This window comes from Palaemon carinicauda, chromosome 37 (genome assembly GCF_036898095.1).
Source record: "Palaemon carinicauda isolate YSFRI2023 chromosome 37, ASM3689809v2, whole genome shotgun sequence".
Lineage (NCBI taxonomy): Eukaryota > Metazoa > Arthropoda > Malacostraca > Decapoda > Palaemonidae > Palaemon > Palaemon carinicauda.
In genome coordinates, this window is record NC_090761.1 from 62,138,443 (window position 1) to 62,158,442 (window position 20,000).

At 33.5% G+C, this 20,000-nt stretch overlaps 1 long non-coding RNA gene across 1 annotated transcript in view; it reads left to right on the forward strand.

The window, feature by feature from the left end:
* The window catches only part of LOC137629156 (uncharacterized), a 1,187,366-nt gene that overhangs the window by 356,615 nt on the left and 810,751 nt on the right, over positions 1 to 20,000 (forward strand). The window contains exon 3 of the long non-coding RNA XR_011041462.1: positions 11,862 to 11,940. This is a non-coding gene — a long non-coding RNA (uncharacterized lncRNA). The remainder of the gene's footprint in view (positions 1 to 11,861; positions 11,941 to 20,000) is intronic.

Consider the following 20,000-nt stretch of genomic DNA (forward strand, 5'->3'; position numbering starts at 1 on the left):
GAAATGGGGATTATCCTGATATGGCCTCTGCCCTATCTGGCATTTTGGGAGTAATGGCAATCAGTTGGAATACATTGCTTGAACTATTCACAGTATATCTATAACTCTCAAAATTTATTTCAAGTCTTTATATCAGTGCGTTACGGGGTATGTCTAAATTCAACATGGTAGTCTTGGGTAGTGTCATAGCCTCTGTCATGGCCCTCCACTGTACAGTGGACTGTTATACAGGGGCCAATTATACAAGGGACTATTGTACAGGGAACAATTGTCTATGGAGAAATTGTCCTGATACCAGATGGAGGCTATAATTATAAATGAAAACTAGATTGATTGATTCATTAATGTTGATATGGCCATTGAGAGAACGTGCTGTAGTTTTTCATAAGTATTTGTGAATAAGCATTTCATATGGCTGTTTCGTAAGGGAAGATGGGAGCATAGCAATGAATCAAACAAGGAAGGTTTCAAGCTGTGCATTGAAAATTGGGAGGGAATATGTCAAAGGAATTGTTGAACCAAATCCTGAATGCAAATATGGAAGGAGGGAGACAAATGTTTATTATTATTATTATTATTATTATTATTATTACTTACTAAGCTACAACCCTAGTTGGAAAAGCAGTATGCTATAAGCCCAGGGGCTCCAACAGGGAAAATAGCTCAGTGCGGAAAGGAAAAAAGGAAAATAAAATATTCTAAGAAGAGTAACAACAATAAATATCTCATATAAACTATAAAAACTTTAACAAAACAAGAGGAAGAGAAATAAGATAGGAGAGTGTGTTCGAGTGTACCCTCAAGCAAGAGAACTCTAACCCAAGACAGTGAAAGGCCATGGTACAGAGGCTATGGCACTACCCAAGAATAGAGAACAGTGGTTTGATTTTGGAGTGTCCTTCTCCTAGAAGAGCTGCTTACCATAGCTAAAGAGTCTCTTCTACCCTTACCAAGAGGAAAGTGGCACTGAACAATTACAGTGCAGTAACCCCTTGGGTGATGAAGAATTGTTTGGTAATCTGTGTTGTCAGGTGTATGAGGATAGAGGAGAATATGTAAAGAATATGCCAGACTATTCAGTGTGTATGTAGGCAAAGGGAAAATGAACCGTAACCAGAGAGGAGGATCCAATGTAGTACTGTCTGGCCAGTCAAAAGACCCCATAACTGTCTAGCGGTAGTATCTCAACGGGTGGCTGGTGCCCTGGCCAACCTACTACTTATAGGTTGCTTATTGGGGCAGTTGTATGGGTGTCAGTTGAAACTTACTCTTTGCAACTGCTTACTAGCAACACAGCTTATTCTATCGAAATTAATTCATAATCACGTGCCCCCTCCACCTTCATTTTTATAAAATGCCTTCTTTTACATTTTCATCTTCTTAACCCTTATTCAGCCTTCCTTATTCCGTCACAAAATCTTCCCTTCTGTCATTAAGTTATCTCATATTACATTATTTTTTCTTTAAACACACAGTACAGTATGTTTGATTTTAAATTCGTTGAAAAGATAAAACATTGGAAGATGCATAGGAGGGGTAAAAGTATAAGTGTAAATGTATGAAGGAATCATAATGTACTAAGATGGTTTCCTCTCGTAGGTAGAATAGAGGAAGTTCCAGTTGAACGCAGGCATTGCCGAGGAAACGCACCCTACCACAATTACCTACTGCGTGGCAAGCTTCTATGTGTAGCCCTCACCTACCACATCTGCCATCTCTCCCATTATCTGTTTGGTTACTCGACGCGCAGTACGGATGTGACAGGGTGCCATGACCTCCCGTATCCAATTGTATGTAATTGAAATGAGTATCAAATGTTCGAGGATAAGGAGAGGAAAACCTGGAAAAAGGTAAATAGTTAATATGAAATAGGAATATGGAATAACCTTAAGGCTCTGCCATGATTTAGGATTTCATCTGTCACATTTTCATTCATTGAAAATAAAAAATTATCATCTTGCCATTTCATTGGCATCTGCCGTTCTTTCAGGCGTTAGCTACTCGATCATACTTTCCCTGCTGAAGATCATTTGTAATTGTTCTCTAGTCTTGGGTAATGCCATAGCCTCTGTGCTATGGTCTTCCACTGTCTTGGGCTAGAATTTTCTTGCCTGAGGGTGAATTCAGGTTACCGTATTCCATCTGTTTCCGTATTTCATTTCCTCGGTGTGCTGTTTGCCCTGTTGAATCCCTTGGTCTTATAGCATCCTGCTTTTATTATAATTTTTTATTATTATCATTTTATTATCATTATTATTATTATTATCATTATTATTATTATTATTACTAGGTAATCTAAAACCCCATTTATAAAAGAAGAATGCTATAACCCCAAGGGCCCTAACAGGGAAAATAGCCCAGTGAGGAACGGAATCAAGGAAACGGATAGAATAGTTACTATATGTCCATGTTTACCCTTATGCAAGAGAACTCTAGCTTAAGACAGTGGAAGACCATGGTACAGAGGCAATGGCACTACCCACGATTAGACATTGATTTGATTATAATTGTTAGATTTAATCCCTTGAAAAAAAAATAAATAGATTTTTCTCACTACTGAGAGTAATAGTTCCAGCCTCCGTACCATGGTTTTACTCTGTCTTGTGTCAGTTTTCTTGCTGAAGTCTACACTATTCTATCTGTTTCCTTATTTCCTTTTTCCCTGGTGGAGCCCTTGGGCTTGTAATACCCTGCTTTTCCAATTAGGGTTGAAGCTTAGTTAATAATGATAATAATAATAATAATAATAATAATACTGCTACTACTACTAATGATAATAATAATAACAATAATAATAATAATTATAATAATAATAATAATAATAATAGTAATAATAAGTATTAAAAATCCACAGTCTCAGCAGAAGAGGCACTTTGTAAAAAGTCCGAAAGATTCAGCATTTTTTAAATATAAATTTACAACATATATAACTGTGGATTTTTAATACCCAAGACTGGTAGACATGACATGGGGTTTTATTCATGGTAATAATAATAATATTAATAATAATAATAATAATAATAATAATAATAATAATGATGATGATGATGATGATGATAATAATGAAATGTCAAGTATTAATGTTATTAAAACTATCACAATCATTAGAATTATTATTATGTAATCATATTGCCCTTTGAATAAAAGTTAATGATCTGAAAATTAAAGAAAAGATCCTCCAGTTTCAAATATGTAATCTACTCTGAAGCCAAACGTCCTTCCATTTGCCATCTCTCAATTACACTGCTAATTACTGATCATTGACGTGAGACTCTTCAAACTTACATTAACCCCTTTCAATTTCGTGGTATTTTTCCCCTATTTTCAATGACTTTTCTGAATACTAACTCCTACGACTCTAAATTGCACTGCAAATTACGGGTCAATCATTGACGGGAGACTCATCAAAGTTACATTAACCCCTTTCAATTTCTTGGTATTTTCCCCCCTATTTTCAATGACTTTTCTGACTACTAACTCCTACAACTCTAAATTGTACTGCTAATTACTGATCAATCACTGACGCGAGACTCATCAAAGTTACATTAACCCCTTTCAATTTCGTGGTATTTTTTATCCCATTTTTAAATCCATTTTCTGAATACTAATTCCTACGACTCTAAATTGCACAGCTAATTACTGATCAATCATTGACGCGAGACTCATCAAAGTTACATTAACTCCTTTCAATTTCGTGGTATTTTTCCCCTATTTTCAATGAATTTTTTGAATACTCACTCCCACGACTTCTAAAGATATTTAATAATGTTGAGAGGTCGTTAACATACAGAACAGGTTTCCACAATGTGTGTAAAAAGACCAGTAATGAGCCAATCTTGGGCTTGCGGGTGTGTTCTTTAGGGTTTATTTCTGAATCTTGAAAAATGGGTCTAATTAACCTTGCATATTTATCACAGAAATAAAACAAGCGATAATTTGGAGATGATGAATATATTTCGATGTTTTTTTTTTAACCTTTCGCAGGTATTTATACACTAATAATGCTAAACTTTTGTTCTCGTATTTTTGTTTTGGAGTTATTTATAGTGGAAAAATCTTCGTTTAATAAAGAACATAATTTAATAAAGAACTTGAATTATTTGTTTTGGAATCTGAATTGTTTGTTGACTAATATGTCTTGTTTGCCAACCCTTATTCCAAAGTACCATAATCTTTGGTTATTTATATTGAACGCTCAAGTTCATGCTTAATTATGTGACTACGTTATGGCCTTATTGGTAACATATCTGCCTGGTGATTGCCATACAGGGGTCCCGCTTACACTCGTTAGTTCCTTTGGTGTCTACAACCTCACCATCATTGTAAGTTAAGGATGTGGGGTTTGGGGGGGGATTCAACAGCCATTACCTGGCCCTCTCTTGGCATAGCTTGGGTGGAGAAGGCCCTTGGACGCTGATCATATGATATATGGTCATTCTCTAGGGCATTGCCCCCTGCCTCTGCCATCCATGATCTTTTGTCATCTTTCGTTCATCTAGTGCCTCTTTTCTCTTGCTTTGATAGGTCGTAGGTTGGGCAAGGCAGCAGCCACCTATTGAGGTACTACTGTTAGAGAGTTATTAGGTGTTTTGACAGGCTAGCTGGTAATACATTGCATGTCTCTCTAGTTACTGCTTATTTTCTTTGATTCCATACACACCGAATGGTCTGGCCAATTCTTTACACATTGTGCTCTTTGTGCACCTGATGACACTAAGAAAACCAAAAATTCTTCACTCAAGTAGTTAACTACTGCACTGTAATTGTTCAGTGGCTACTTCCCTCTTGGTAAGGGTGGAAAAGACTCTAGCTATGGTAAGCAGCTCTTTTAGGAGAAGGAAACTCTAAAATCAAACCATTGTTATTTAGTCTGGGGTAGTGCCATAGCCTCTGTATCATGGTCTTCCACTGTCTTGTGTGAGAGTTCTCTTGCTTGAGGGTACAGTCAGGCACACTATTCTATTTATCTCCTTATTTCCTTTCCTCACTAGGGTATTTTTCCTGTTGGAGCCATTGCGCTTATAGCATCCTGCTTTTCCAACTAGGGTTGTAGCTTAGCTAGTAATAATAATAATAATAATAATAATAATAATAATAATAATAAGAGTATAGCCATAATCCATATATGCAAATACAAATAAGGACAATTTCTTTTCATAAAACTTTTATGAATTATCCCAATAAAAAAAAAATATATGGGCCCATATTTTTCCTTCACTAGCAATTCTTTTTACGTCTATAATGATATTTATATACACAGGAACTGTTCCTAACACTTCATGAAACCTTGATATTTTATAATTTAACTAAATTTATTAATAAGATTCCCTTTTGATCTTCACTTAACCTTTGATTTTATTTTTCATATATAAATATTCACATTTTCTAGCTCCTAAAATTTGTAGATTTTCTTTTATCAAAAAATAGTTTCTCATGACTATATCAAAAGAATTTCATTTAGGGGTTGTGGTGGCCTATGTGGTAACGTCCCTAACTGGTGATCGCCAGACTGGGGTTTGAGTCCCGCTCAAACTGGTTAGTTCCTTTGGTCGCTGCAATCTCACCATCTTTGTGAGCTAAGGATGTGGGGTTGGGGCAGCCTATAGTTCTATCTACCGAGTCATTAGCAGCCATTGCATGTTCCTCCTTGGTCCTAGCTTGGGTGGAGTGGGGGCTTGAGCGCTGATCATATGTATATATGGTCAATTTCTAGGACATTGTACTACTTGATAGGGCAATGTCATTGTTCCTTGCCTCTGCCGTTCATGAACGTCCTTTAAACCTTCAAGACGTGTAGATAAGATATTGCAAATTTCATTCAGAATTTTTTTCAAGCTACGTTCAGCTTTTTTGCATATATTATTATTAGCGGAAGAAGTAAGTCCTGTGTATGTTGAAGTAATATAATTTTTACCGAATTGATAAGCTTCATCTTCAACATCAGTAAGTTGAAATATCATTTATGTGAATCACATTATCATATAGAACTCTTATATATTCTTTGTTAATTATCTATTTATGATTCTTATCAATAATGTTTTATTTTTTACAGTCATTATGTTATTTATTTTTGCATTTTTTTACGAGTGTAATTTCAATCAAGTTTATATATATATATATATATATATATATATATATATATATATGTATATATATGTATATATATATATATATGTATATATATATATATATATATACATACATATATATGTATATATTTCTACTCCCCAGGGGCAGCTTTATACATTGGATACTTTTTTAATTAAATTGAGTTTTTATTATACACATTTTCAATTTTTTTTTTTATCGCCACTTTCCGATTCTTAACATTTTTACTTTAGGTCTCCGAAACCTTAGATTTTTTCTAACTTTATTTTCATCCCACTTTATTATCTAATTTCCTTTTTTACATCGTCTCATTACACATTTTTCCCATATTATATAAAAGAAATTTTAAATATTTTTTCAGTTTCAGGATGCAACCATTAACTGCCTTCACCAAAAACTGTTTTTTTTTCTTCTTTTTTTTCATTTAAAAAATTCTTTATCAAATTGTAATCAGCTTTTGTAATTTCTCTCCTCTCATTTTTTTTCATAACAAAATTTTGCTTTCAAAAAATGCAATGGATAAATAATATGCTTCCTTTTTCACGTTAATTTTCAGAAAACATATTGCTAATTACGCACACGCACACACACACACACACACACACACACACTCTCTCTCTCTCTCTCTCTCTCTCACACATATATATATATATATATATATATATATATATATATATATATATATATATATATATATATATATATATACACAAATAAGCCATATATATTTTTGATACATTAATGTCTGGATTCTCTTAACGACCTCGGGATCAGAACCCCAGGCGAAATCACACAAAGACAAGAGCTTGTGATCGGCCGGGAATCGAACCCTGCTCCGGCAAGCTTGTATAGACAGTGACTACCACTTGGTCACGAAAAACACGGCTAAATGTGCAAAATTTATCATATACATACATATATATATATATATATATATATATATATATATATATATATATATATAAACGTATGACATCCAAAAACTATAAAAATTCAAAGAGTTTCACTGAAGACTGAACCAAGACTAGGACTAAGCAATGATACAGTGAGAGCTATCTACAGACTAAGACTACCGTTATGCGAATAATACGGTGATAGTTAATTTAGTAGACTACACAGAGACTAAAACCAAGTAACAAGACATAGAGAGCTATCTAAAGCCTAAACCAAGACTAAGCAGTAATATATTGGGAGCTATGTAAAGACTAAACTAAGACTATAAGTAAAAAATAGTATGATGAGTGTTCTAAAGCCTAAACACAGGCTAGGTCCAAGCTTAACACATGGAGAGCTATCTAAAGCCTAAACTAAGACTAGGATTTTACAACTATACTTTGAGAGCTATTTGAATACTAATCAAAGACTAAAACTAAGCAGTAAATAAATCGAGAGTAATTTATAGACTAAACTAAGACTAGGACTAAGTAATAAGATATTGACAGCTATCTAAAGCCTAAACCAAGGCTAATCAATAGTACATTGAAAGCTAAGTAAAGACTAAACCAAGACAAACTCCGAGCAGTAAAATATTTAGAGCTATCTAAAGACTAAACTAAGACTAGGAGTAATAATACACTGAGAGCTAGCTAAATACTAATCAAAGACCAAGGCTAAGCAATAATACATGGAGAGCTATCTAAAGACTATACTAAGTCTATAAGTAAACAATAGTATATTGAGAGCTATAAAAAGACTGAACGAAGGCTATAAATAAGCAGTAATACATTGAGAGCTATCTAAAGACTAGACTAAATCTATAATTAAGCATTGATGTAATGAGAGCTTTCTAAAAACTAAACGAAGGCTCTAAATAAGCAGTAATACATTGAGAGCTATCTAAAGACTTAACTAAGTCTATAACTAAGCAATGATATAATGAGAGCTATCTAAAGACTAAGCGAAGGCTATAACCAAGCAGTAATACATTGAGAGGTTTCTAAGGATTAAACTAATTCTAGAACTATGCAATGATATAATGAGAGCTATCTAAAGACTAAACGTAGGCCAGATCCAAGCAGTAATACATTGAGAGTGTTCTAATGACTAAACTAAGACTAAACAATAATACTTTAAGAGCTATCTAAAGACAGTTTAGTAAACTATGTCTATAACTAAGCAATGATATAATGAGAGCTATCTAAAGACTAAACGTAGGCTAGATCCAAGCAATAATTCAATGAGGGCGTTCTAATGATTAAACTAAGGCTAAACAAAAATACATTGAGAGCTTTTAAAGGCTATTAATGATCCCCTATAAATGATATCTCCACAAAAATATTCTTTCCGTTGACGTCAACTCCTCCATCCCCCGAGGACTTCATTTTAAAAATCGAGCCTTTTATAAAATTAAGTATTTTTACTGTAATATCCATTTTCTCATTGAAATTTCCATCTGCCTTCACTTTCCCTTAATTCACTTTTCGAATCTTGACATTTTTACTTCCGGTCTCTTTTCAAATCTGTAAAATTTTGCCAAAACATATTTTTCTTGTCTTTTATGTTAGAATTTTCTTTTATTTCGGCTTCTCATTACGCGTGTTTGTTGTATTTTATAAAAAAGAATATTGATAACGGTATTTTATCTCTATGAAATTTTCATTTTCAAAAAACATCTATTAACTAACTTTACATGCTTTTTACCCCTTTACCTCTTTTTTTGCATTCCCCATATTTGATACTCTGTTTTTTTCTCTTATTAAGCTAATGTGTTTAAAAGAATGAAAGGATAACGGATAATAAAAGGAAAATTCATTTAACAGTTAGGGAGTTTAGTATAAAACCACAGGACTTTTTATCGTTTTTATATATCAGTGCTTGCTTCTATTCTAATGTATCTTACATATATTTACTTGTTTCTTCTAGATCTTCAGTCTTTCTGACGTCTAGTGAGACTGTTATATAGTCTATATTCTATATTTATATATATCAGAGCCTCTATTTTAATATATCTTACACATACGATCATGTTTGTATGTACATTGGGAGGTGCATGATATGGTTGGGTGGCGGTCGTGGTGGGGGTGGTGGTGGTGGGGGGAGGGGGGGGGGAGACAGTAGTCATGTGCCAGCCAATCAGAGCTACGCAAACCAGGCCGGCTCACCGATCTCGGCCAATCAGCATCGTCGGAGTCCCTCATTCCTCTTTCTTTCTCAGTCTTGAAGCTGTGTGTTTATGCCGCGTCCACTGAATGTTTGCTCTCGTGTATTTTTAAGATTTTACAGTGGTTATTGCATTACGTTAGTGCTAATTACGTATTGGAAACATGGAGTGCAGCGAGTACAATCTGGTACCGGTAACACGTCATTCTGAGGTTTGTATTCGTGATGTATTTTTGGTGATTTGTAAGATGTTCGTGTACTCGAGAAATGGTTTGTGTTTTCCAAGATGGCTAAAGATTATGATAAATCGGTTCCGGTTTAGTATGTGGCCTACCATTCGAATATGGCCTACGAAATTCTACCTGTTTTAGTATGTTGCCTAACCTTGGCCTAACCTTACCTTACCTAACCCAACCTAACATTACTTAACCTAACCTGACAAGCCTGGCAGGCCACATACTAAACCAGAATATAAAAACGTAGGCCACGAACTAAACCGGCACCTTTGAATCTTTATATATTAGCAGTATTGAAAATGATGGAAATGAGCCCAACAAATCTATATATATGAACAGTGATTCGAATGGTAGTGATCATAAACATTTTGGTAAAGTGGATGTTGTCAATAAACAAGCTATTGTTGGTGATGGTAAAGCTAGTAGTTGTGTATAGGCCTAGTGATTAGCAGTTTTTGGTGCTGCTTCACAGAAGTGTGTGAGTTTTGACTAGGGTTGATATCAGGCGTAACAGGTTCCACATGCATGTTTCACTATATCCTGTGTTAACAAACAAGTAACTTCGATGAGTAAAACATTCAGGAGAAAGCCAAGAGACTAGAGAACAGGTTTCAGTAGTGTTCTAATGTATTTGACATGCCAATGACGGATGGCTCCGATCTGTAATGTGTGGATACACACTGACTTCAATAGCAATGATAGAATCATTGAATGAATGAAAGGATGGTATGTAGAAGGGCCGTGGAAGGACTTGAATGAACACTCATTCCCTTTTGTGGAAACAATTGGAGAATATTGTATGTGATTTGGATGTATGTGGGATATCATTAGTTTTTCAGTAGGAGTTACCTTTCCCAAAGCGGCCTACTACAATATATATATATATATATATATATATATATATATATATATATATATATATATATATATATATATATATATATATATATATATATATATATATATAGTGCAATATCACAATAGGAATATTTGTTTTGACGCTGTTACTGTTTTTTATTTCCTTATTTCCTTTCCTCACTGGGCTATTTTTCCCTATTGGAGCCTTTGGGCTTATAGCATCTTGCTTTTCCACCTGGGGTTGTAGCTTGGCTAGTAATAATAATAATACTTTCCCTAAAGCTTCTTAGCTTCTTACTTCAAAAAATAATCTTTAAAGTCTGCTTATTCCTATAAGATATTTATTGGAACACGCCTACGTTGAGATAAAAATAAATAACGATCTGTGAAAATGGTATGATGACTGCCTGTTGTACCTGGTAGAATGGGAAACCAACCAAGACATGAAACGACTTTGTATAGTTTCTGGAATATTCTGTCTTTCTTGTTCACATAGGATTGCAACAGTACCACTATTACACAATGCAAATCTTACTCGGGGTCAGTTGTCTGACATTTGAAATGTTTGATAGAAGACTATCTAGCGAGCAATACCAAGACTCCTCAACAGTACATGCACAGCGTTCTGACATCCGGTCCCCCACGTAACGGCTTTTTGAAAGTAGAAGGTATACAATTGGTCATCACATCCGAACGTCGATGTCAACTTTAATGTCACTCGGTTTTGTATTATTATTATTATTATTATTATTATTATTATTATTATTATTATTATAATTAATATTATTATTGTTATTATTATTAATATTACTTGCTAAGCTACAACCCGAGCGGGAAAAGCAGGATGCTATAAACACAAGGGCTCCAACAGGGAAAATAGCCTAGTGAGGAAAGGAAACAAGGAAAAATAAAATATTTTACGAAGTGTAACATTAGAATAAATATCTCCTCTATAAACTATGAACTTAGTCTTTAATTATGTTAGTAGGTTATGTATTAACTTAATCTTTAATTATGTTACTCGGATATGTATTAACTTAATCTTTAATTATTTTACTCGGTTATATATTAACTTAGAATGATGTCACTCTGTTTTGATATTAACTTCAGCTTTAATAATGTCACTCGATAATGTATTAGCTTTAGCTTTAATGATATCTCTCGGTTATGAATTAACTTTAGCCTTAATGATGTCACTCTTATATATTAACTTCAGCTTTAATGATGTCACTCTGTTATATGTTAACTTAAGCTTTGATAATGTCACTCGGCTATGTATCAAATTCAGCTTTAAATATGTCACTCGTTTATAATTACCTTGAATTTTAATGATGTCACTCATATATTACCTACAGCTTTAATGATGTCGCTCTGTTAGCTTTGATGATGTCACTGGGATATGTATCAACTTTAGCTTTAAATATGTCACTCCTTTATAATTAACTTCACCTTTAATGATGTCACTCAGTTATATATTGACTTGAGCTTCAATAATGTCACAGTTATGTATCAGCTGAAGACTACAGTTTAATAATATACTTTTCATCTCTTCTTCCTCAGATTTCCATAAGAATTATACCCATCGGATGACTTAAGAAACAATGCAACTCAGATGTCATCTATCATCGCGACTCGGTTGGTGAGTGTTACCATAAAATTTAACAAATAAGGAGATAGTTCTTAGGGTATGCAATATAGATATCTCCTCATTTGTTCTTGTATTTTCTAATTTGTATTCATTTTCATTAATGTAAGTTTTTATTTCATCTATCATACCACAAAAAATTCATTTAAATGCCAGAAAGTTAACGTTCTCCCTTGCCTCGTTTTAAGTTAGGTGCAGTAGGCCTATTCCTTAGGCCATAATAGTATGATATAATGTATTTATGTATTTACCTTATCCGTTATTTGATCTGCATGATTATTATGAATAAATATATACGTCTTTAATTTTTCTCAACAGAGAACTGTTAAAAAATAAATTACCTCAACGTAACTAGAGGAGTATTTTCTTTTTTATACTCTTAAGCATTAGTCTAATTTTAGATATATTTCTCTAGTGTCTCGATGACTAAAATAGTGTATAAGTCTCGGTAAATTTCATATTTTCAAAAGCGTTTTCGGGAAGCAAATTTAAACTTTGCCGAAAGTCTTATATAGTTTGTAAAGAGTTTCACGATTTATCAGAATTCAACCAATATTTAATCATTTTTTTTTCACTATATACACATGTGTATGTGAATGTATATGTTTGCCAAAAACTCACGAGAAAAATAACATGTATAATGAAACAGGGTTTATGGCTCTATAGGTTTCGTCTTGTATATGTTTGTATATACGTATGCGTATGTATATATATATATATATATATATATATATATATATATATATATATATATATATATGTGTGTATATATATATATATATATATATATATATATATATATATATATATATATATATATATTTATATATAAAGTATATATATGTATATATACATATATTTAAATTTATATACATAGAGGATGTATACATACATATACTGTATATATATATATATATATATATATATATATATATATATATATATATATATATATATGTGTGTGTGTGTGTGTGTGTATACCGTTTTTTATATTTGTATCAGTATATGTTTGTGTATGTGTTATATATACATAGATATATGGTGTTGACGCTCTATCGGTGAATTTTTCCTTATTGGTCTTTATTTTTTCCTTTGTTGTATATTTTCCTCTCTTTAAATGTTTTTCAATATTGTCATGCCGTATTAGGAACTGGAAATTATACATGTGTTAAACCATTAATGAGTATATAAAGATATGGATGATACCAGGTATTTCTGTCAAAGTATAAAATAAGAAACGAACGGAAAACAGGGAAAGACAGTAATATATAACGTATCGTAAAGGGGGAAATTTTATTTATCGCTCTCCTTGAAGAATAATGTTTCCTCGATTTTTCTTTAAAATACTACATTCCGCATAAGGCTTTCTTAAGCAGATTGTGCAAAAGGCCCATTTTCCTTTCCACTGTTTGTTGTTGGAAGTTATTGGAAAAACATGATAATGGTAATACAAATGCTATTACGTTCTTTATATCGGTAGTCGTCCGATCAGTTAAGTTAGGAAAGGTTTGGTCCGGTCAGTGTTTTAATGGGTGGCCATATGTAGGGCCAGAAGATGTTTTAAAGGCTTAAAGGTCGCTCATGAATGGTAGAGACAAGGGGCAGTGACATTACCCTATCAAGCAGGACAATGCCTTAGAGACTGACCATATATATATATATATATATATATATATATATATATATATATATATATGTGTGTGTGTGTGTGTGTGTGTGTATGTATGTATGTATGTATGTATGGATGGATGTATGTATGTATGTATGTATGATCAGCGCCCAAACCCCTCTCCACCCAAGGAGGGCCAGGCCATGGCTGCTAATGACTCAGGCGATAGACCTATAGGCTCCCCCAAACCTCCCATCCCTAGCTCACAAGGTTAGTGAGGTTGGAGCAACCAAAGACACTAACGAGTTTGAACGGGACTCGAACCCCAGTCTGGCGTTCATCAGTCAAGGACCTTACCACATCGGCCACCATAACATTTAGCATATGATCTCTGAAAATCCGTTTGGATAAAAACCTTGTCTTTAAGATATATTTTTGGAACTAACCCCGTTATAGAGAAAAAACCCTTAAGAAGAAATTCGAATTACTTCAATGTATGTTTTATCGCGGTTTCATACATAAATTTTGATATACGTGTGAAGAAAATTAATATGTGGCTTTATCTTTCTGTATTCATGATATTTTAAGCTTTTACCAAATTAGGGCAGAAATTATTATTGATGTTCATATTTGACAATCACTATCTGCACTAGACATATTTGGGTGATTTATAACATTCATGCATCAAAAATTGATTATAAAAAAGATAAAAACTTTAATAGACATTCATGATATAAGAAATATTTCATTTATAAAGAATAACGAAAATCAGGTTACATTATATTGCTTCTAACATTTTTCCACTTTCATTTAAAAACGACTCTGATAAAAATAATTTTGTATTTTACGGAGCTAAATTAATAATAACCGGGATATAAAATTTTTTTTTTGTTTTAGTATTTGAATAATTGAATATTTGCTTTTTTTATATTATGCATCATAGATGGTTTAGAGTTGAATAATCAAGTGGAGTTCGTGCTTCATGAGTGTGGGTTGTGAAAAAAAGGATATATTTACCATCTATCATAGGCTAATTCCAATTTGAATAATTAGCTAAGAAACAGATAATTGCAATTGAATCATGAATCACATCAGGGAATAATAGTTAGTGCATATATATATATATATATATATATATATATATATATATATATATATATACATGCACTGTACATATATATAAATATAAATATATATATATATATATGTATATGTATATTATATATATATGTGTATATATATTTATATATATATATATATATATATATATATATATATATATATATATATATATATATATATATATATATATATATATATATATATATATATATATATAAAATTCATCGTTGACATTCTGTCCCATTGCAAATGTATCAAGCATAATAAGACGTTCTTATCCAGAATAACGACATATTTGATCTACGAAAATATTGAAATACCATTAAACTTAACTATACAATTTTTATCTTTATTTTTGTGTTTCATCATCATCTCCTACGCCTATTGACTCAAAGGGTTATCTTATCATAACCCTCTGGCACCCACGGGATACAGAGGGCCTCAATGTATTGATGCCATATGTCTCTTCCCAGTGCCATATCTCTGAGATCAATTTAATACTCAGATCCAGCCTGCCTGCACTTTGTCATTAGCCACGTTCTTCTTGGTCTACCATGTTCTCTCCTGCCTAGCGGCTCCAGTTCAGGTACATCCTTTACTAAACTAATCAACCTTCATGAAATATGCCCCATCATCTCCATTTTCAAAATTTCAAACTCACAGCAAGTGTTTTTTTATGTTGAACAGGCTTACATAAGTCCTTTTTATAGTTTATAAATCAAATATCTGTTTTAATGTTGTTAATGTTTTTAGAATATTTTATTTTCATTACTTCTTATATCGTTTATTTATTTCCTTATTTCCTTTCTTCACTGGGCTATTTTTCCCTGTTGGAGCCCTTAGGCTTAAAGTATCTTGCTTTTGCAACGAAGTTTGTAGCTTAGCTTGTATTAATAATAATCTTAATCTATTTCGTTCACATTGGGCACATCTGCCACCTCGCGATTTTGTTTATTGTATTTAAATAAATCAAAATATATCTATATGATCACGAGATAAAAAAAGAAGAAAGAAACACGAATTGACGTATAAGGCAATTTCCTAATAGAAAATTCATATCACGTAAGGTCAGACTCGGGTAATAATAAAGTCGATCCTGAGCAGAAAAACATTCCAAGAACTTGTGAACTACAATCGTTTCACGGCATTGCATTACGAAGTTTGAAGTTGAGACTTATTTGAAGCGATGAAGTTTAAGGCCCTTTCCAATATCTTGTACTTAGCTCTGAGCAATTTGGAGACGACTTTTTTTTTTTTTGGGGGGGGGGGGGGGGGGGGTTTGAAGCCAAGGGTCGAAAAATGTAAGTTCATAAATCGGACGAGTGTTGGGAAGTGAATTTTGTGGATGTTTGTCATTTATGGAGTTAGGAAGTAGGAAAAGTTTATTGTTTTTAATATATCATCTTCTAAAAGCAATACCGTTTCTAATCCATCTTTGATCTATAATAAAGGATTTTATACTCATTCACACTTAAGCCCTTTCAGCCTTTTTATACTCAATCACACTTAGGCCCTTTCAGCCTTTTTATACTCAATCACACTTATGCCCTTTCAGCCTTTTTTATACTCAATCATACTTAAGCCCTTTCAGAATTTTTTATACTCAATCACACGTAAGACCTTTCAGCCTTTTTTTTTTACACTCAATCGCACTTAAGCCCTTTCAGCCTTTTTATACTCAATCGCACTTAAGCTCTTTCTGCCCATGTCGATGGAATTTAGAAGAATGTTACTGAACAGGTATAGACATTTGCACAGATTTAATCAGGTTTTTGCTTAGGGTTTGAATAGTGCAAATTACTATTTTGTTCTAAAGGATTCAAAGACTTTATTTCAAACTTTTATACAACTACTTTTTTAGTTCACTCCACTGGCTAGTATAATGAACCTCTTAGGTACCAGCATTTTCTTCTTAGTTGAACTTTCCACTATTATTATTATTATTATTATTATTATTATTATTATTATTATTATTATTATTATTATTATTATTATTATTATTATTATTAACTAAGGTGCAACCCTCGTTGGATGCTATAAACCCAAGGACTGCAACAGGAAAAATAGCCTTGTGAGGAAAGGGAATAAGGAAACCGTCAAGACCATGGTATAGAAGCTGTGGCACTTCCCAAGACTATACTATACAGCATTGGTTTGATTTTTAAGTGTCTTCCTAGAAAAGCTGCTTACCCTAACGAAAGAGTCTTTTCCATAGAGTCTCTTACTTATCAGATGGAAAGTATCTTTTCCCTTTTACTCAAGCCTGCTCTTAAGTTTACTGTATGCACTGCCAACAGTAGTGGACTGAAAAATACGTAAAAACATAACCGTATACTGTAATAGTTTATTGCCCAAAGGCGTAGAGGGCGTTGGAAATATCTGTAAATCAATGAACTCTAAACATTTGTAGGCAAGTGATTGGATTCGAACTAATCTCTCTTGGGGAGTGCGAAGAGCATGCCCAGACCATTGAATTAAAAGCTCAAGGTAGAGACGACTGGCGAAATCTAGCCGAGGCCCTTTGCGGCAATAGGTGTAGGAGGAGATGATGATGAATGAATTTTGTCTTCACATGAGATTTGCAAATCAGGTATTGGATTGTCAAGGGTAAATTTTTCAATTGTTGAACTCCTCGTATGGTTAAACGAAAACAACAACAGCACTATGAAATGGCAAGGTCAGCAAACGATTGATGAAAGAACAAGGATTAATAGAGAAAAAACGACCTGTAATTCGAAGCCTTTGATAAAATCCCAGATAGGGTATCTCTTCTCTACATGAAAATAAAAATGCGAAGCATTTCAGGGAAAAATGACTTCACCATCCCTTTAGAGGGTCAGCTCACAAAAAAAAAAAAAAAAAAAAAAAAAAACTATGTAGTTGATACGCAATACAATTAAGTTTGGTGAGTTTTTTTTTTTCATTTTTGAAGGTCAGTGACGGGTTGTTATATGGCGCTTTAAACGAGCAAGGGCAAGTGTGTTCGATTGTATAGACCGTAAAAGTAACTAAGACTTTTCTGCCTGCTGGAGTTTGATTTGGAACTATATTTGTATTCTGCGAAAACAGGATTTTCATGAAATGTTCTTGTTACTCGCTGGGAATATAATGTTTTATAAACCTTGATCTTTATCTTTTCCGTTCAATTCATATTTCCTTAATATATATATATATATATATATATATATATATATATATATATATATATATATATATATATGTATATATATATATATATATATATATATATATATATATATATATATATTATATATATATATATACATAATGTTTGCTTTTGTAAAATTTTTCTTTTAATTTCTTTAGTATTTCCCGATTGTTTTTGCTTCTTCGTTGATTACTCTAGATTACGCTTGTCCTATGACAGCACAGACTCTTGCTGAAAGGTGACCCATAGATGTGGTAGATGTCAAAGGAACTACAGGCATCATTCCTTCACATACCACATTCATGTTATGTAGATTTTTTTTAATTGTATCGGGAGGTTTTTCATAACGTTCTTGCTGGAGTAAAATCAGTCTTTTCTTTTATTGCATCAATTTCTCAATTCTAGTCTGGGATGTATCCAACGTCACCACAAAGTCCAAGACTTTGACTCGTTTTCTAGATATTTTTGGGGTCATTACTCCCCAGAGTTTCTTGTTTTCGTATCATTTTTATAATCCTTTAAAACCTTGAAAGGATGCTACACAGGAAGGTTGAAAACCAGCCTGTTATAAACTTTTCCACATCAGATTATAAAAAAAGTCAGAAAAAGTGTGGAATTACATCATCCAATTATCCCTCCATGGTTATTTCCAGAAGCGAATATGTACACTCAAAGTATATATATATAAATATATACTTAAAGTGTAGTATACTGTATATGTGTCTGGAAACCATTTGTGGCTAGACTACCAGCCTTATTTTAACTGCTGAAGCAGCAAATGTAGCAAATGCTTTTAAAGTTTTTGCCGGAAAAGTTTTGAAGGGTGTAATTCAATAACATTCTTCGAAGCATTGAATCGTTAAGCCTTAATTACTTTGATTCAGTACAGAGGCCTTACACTGTGACGGGAAAAAAGCCATTAATACAGATATTCTGAATAGATTGCTAACAGGTGGTAGTTATCACCTTTTATATCTACTACTACTACTACTACTACTACTACTACTACTACTACTACTACTACTCTCACTGTAACTCCCGGCCACTATCGAAAGACGTCACCAGCCCCTCTAGGTCGCGCTAAATCCATCCAGTTTTTCATTTAAATTCCCTTACTGTCGAGATCTACATGAGGGATGTTTCGAATTCTTTGTAGGTCTTCCCCAAGCTGTCTGTCCCATGAATTCAGCAGTTAGCATTTGTTTGGGTATACATGTGTCCTCCATTCTCACAATATGACCAGCTAATTCAATCCTCCTTGACTTTACAACTTGGCTGATATGGGGCTTCTGGCTTCCATCTCTTATTACCTATTTATGTAGAATTCTCCGTTCCAAAGTTTCTTGGCCGATAATGCGTCCCGTGATTTTCGCCTAGCATTCGCATGGCAGCATATCGATTCCCGTCCGGGACCGTAAGTTTAAGCTTTTTACTGTGGAGGCCACTGCTGTGGTTGGGAACTATAGTGGGGTGTTGGGCTAGCCTGGCTGACGTTCTGGTGAACATCTGTTATGATGAAACGGGATTTGAAACCAGATACCTTTTAACTTTTAAAGGCTTCTAATGGTTTCTCAAGAACTTCAGTCAGAGCCCAGGTTTCACTGCCCCGAAGATTCTGGGATACATATGACCTTAAGATGGGTTATATTATGTTTACCCTTAATTTTGTTTGGAAAGAAACTTGTACCCAAGGTGTTTACATTATTGCAGTCTTTTATCTGTTGAACACATTATGGCCCAATGTTCCAGGTATAGCCATTAAAGGTTTAAAGGCTGCCCATGCAGTGACATTGCCCTATCAAGCAGGGTGATAATGCCCTAGAGACTGACCATATTACATATGATCAACACCCAAGCCCCATCTCCACCCAAACTAGGACCAAGGAGGGCCAGGCAATGGTTGCTGGTGACTCAGCAGATAGACCTATAAGCTCCTCAACTCCCTGTCCTTAGCAGAAAGGATGGTAAGGTTGCAGCTACCAGTTTGAGCCGGACTCGAACCCCAGTGTGGCAATCACCAGACAAGGACGTTACCACCAGGCCACCAGAATATCATGGAGGAATATCATGAGATCCCAATATTTTTCACGAAATACGTTTCATTTAATGAACATATTTTACTCACACATTTACTCATAATTACTCATTCAATCA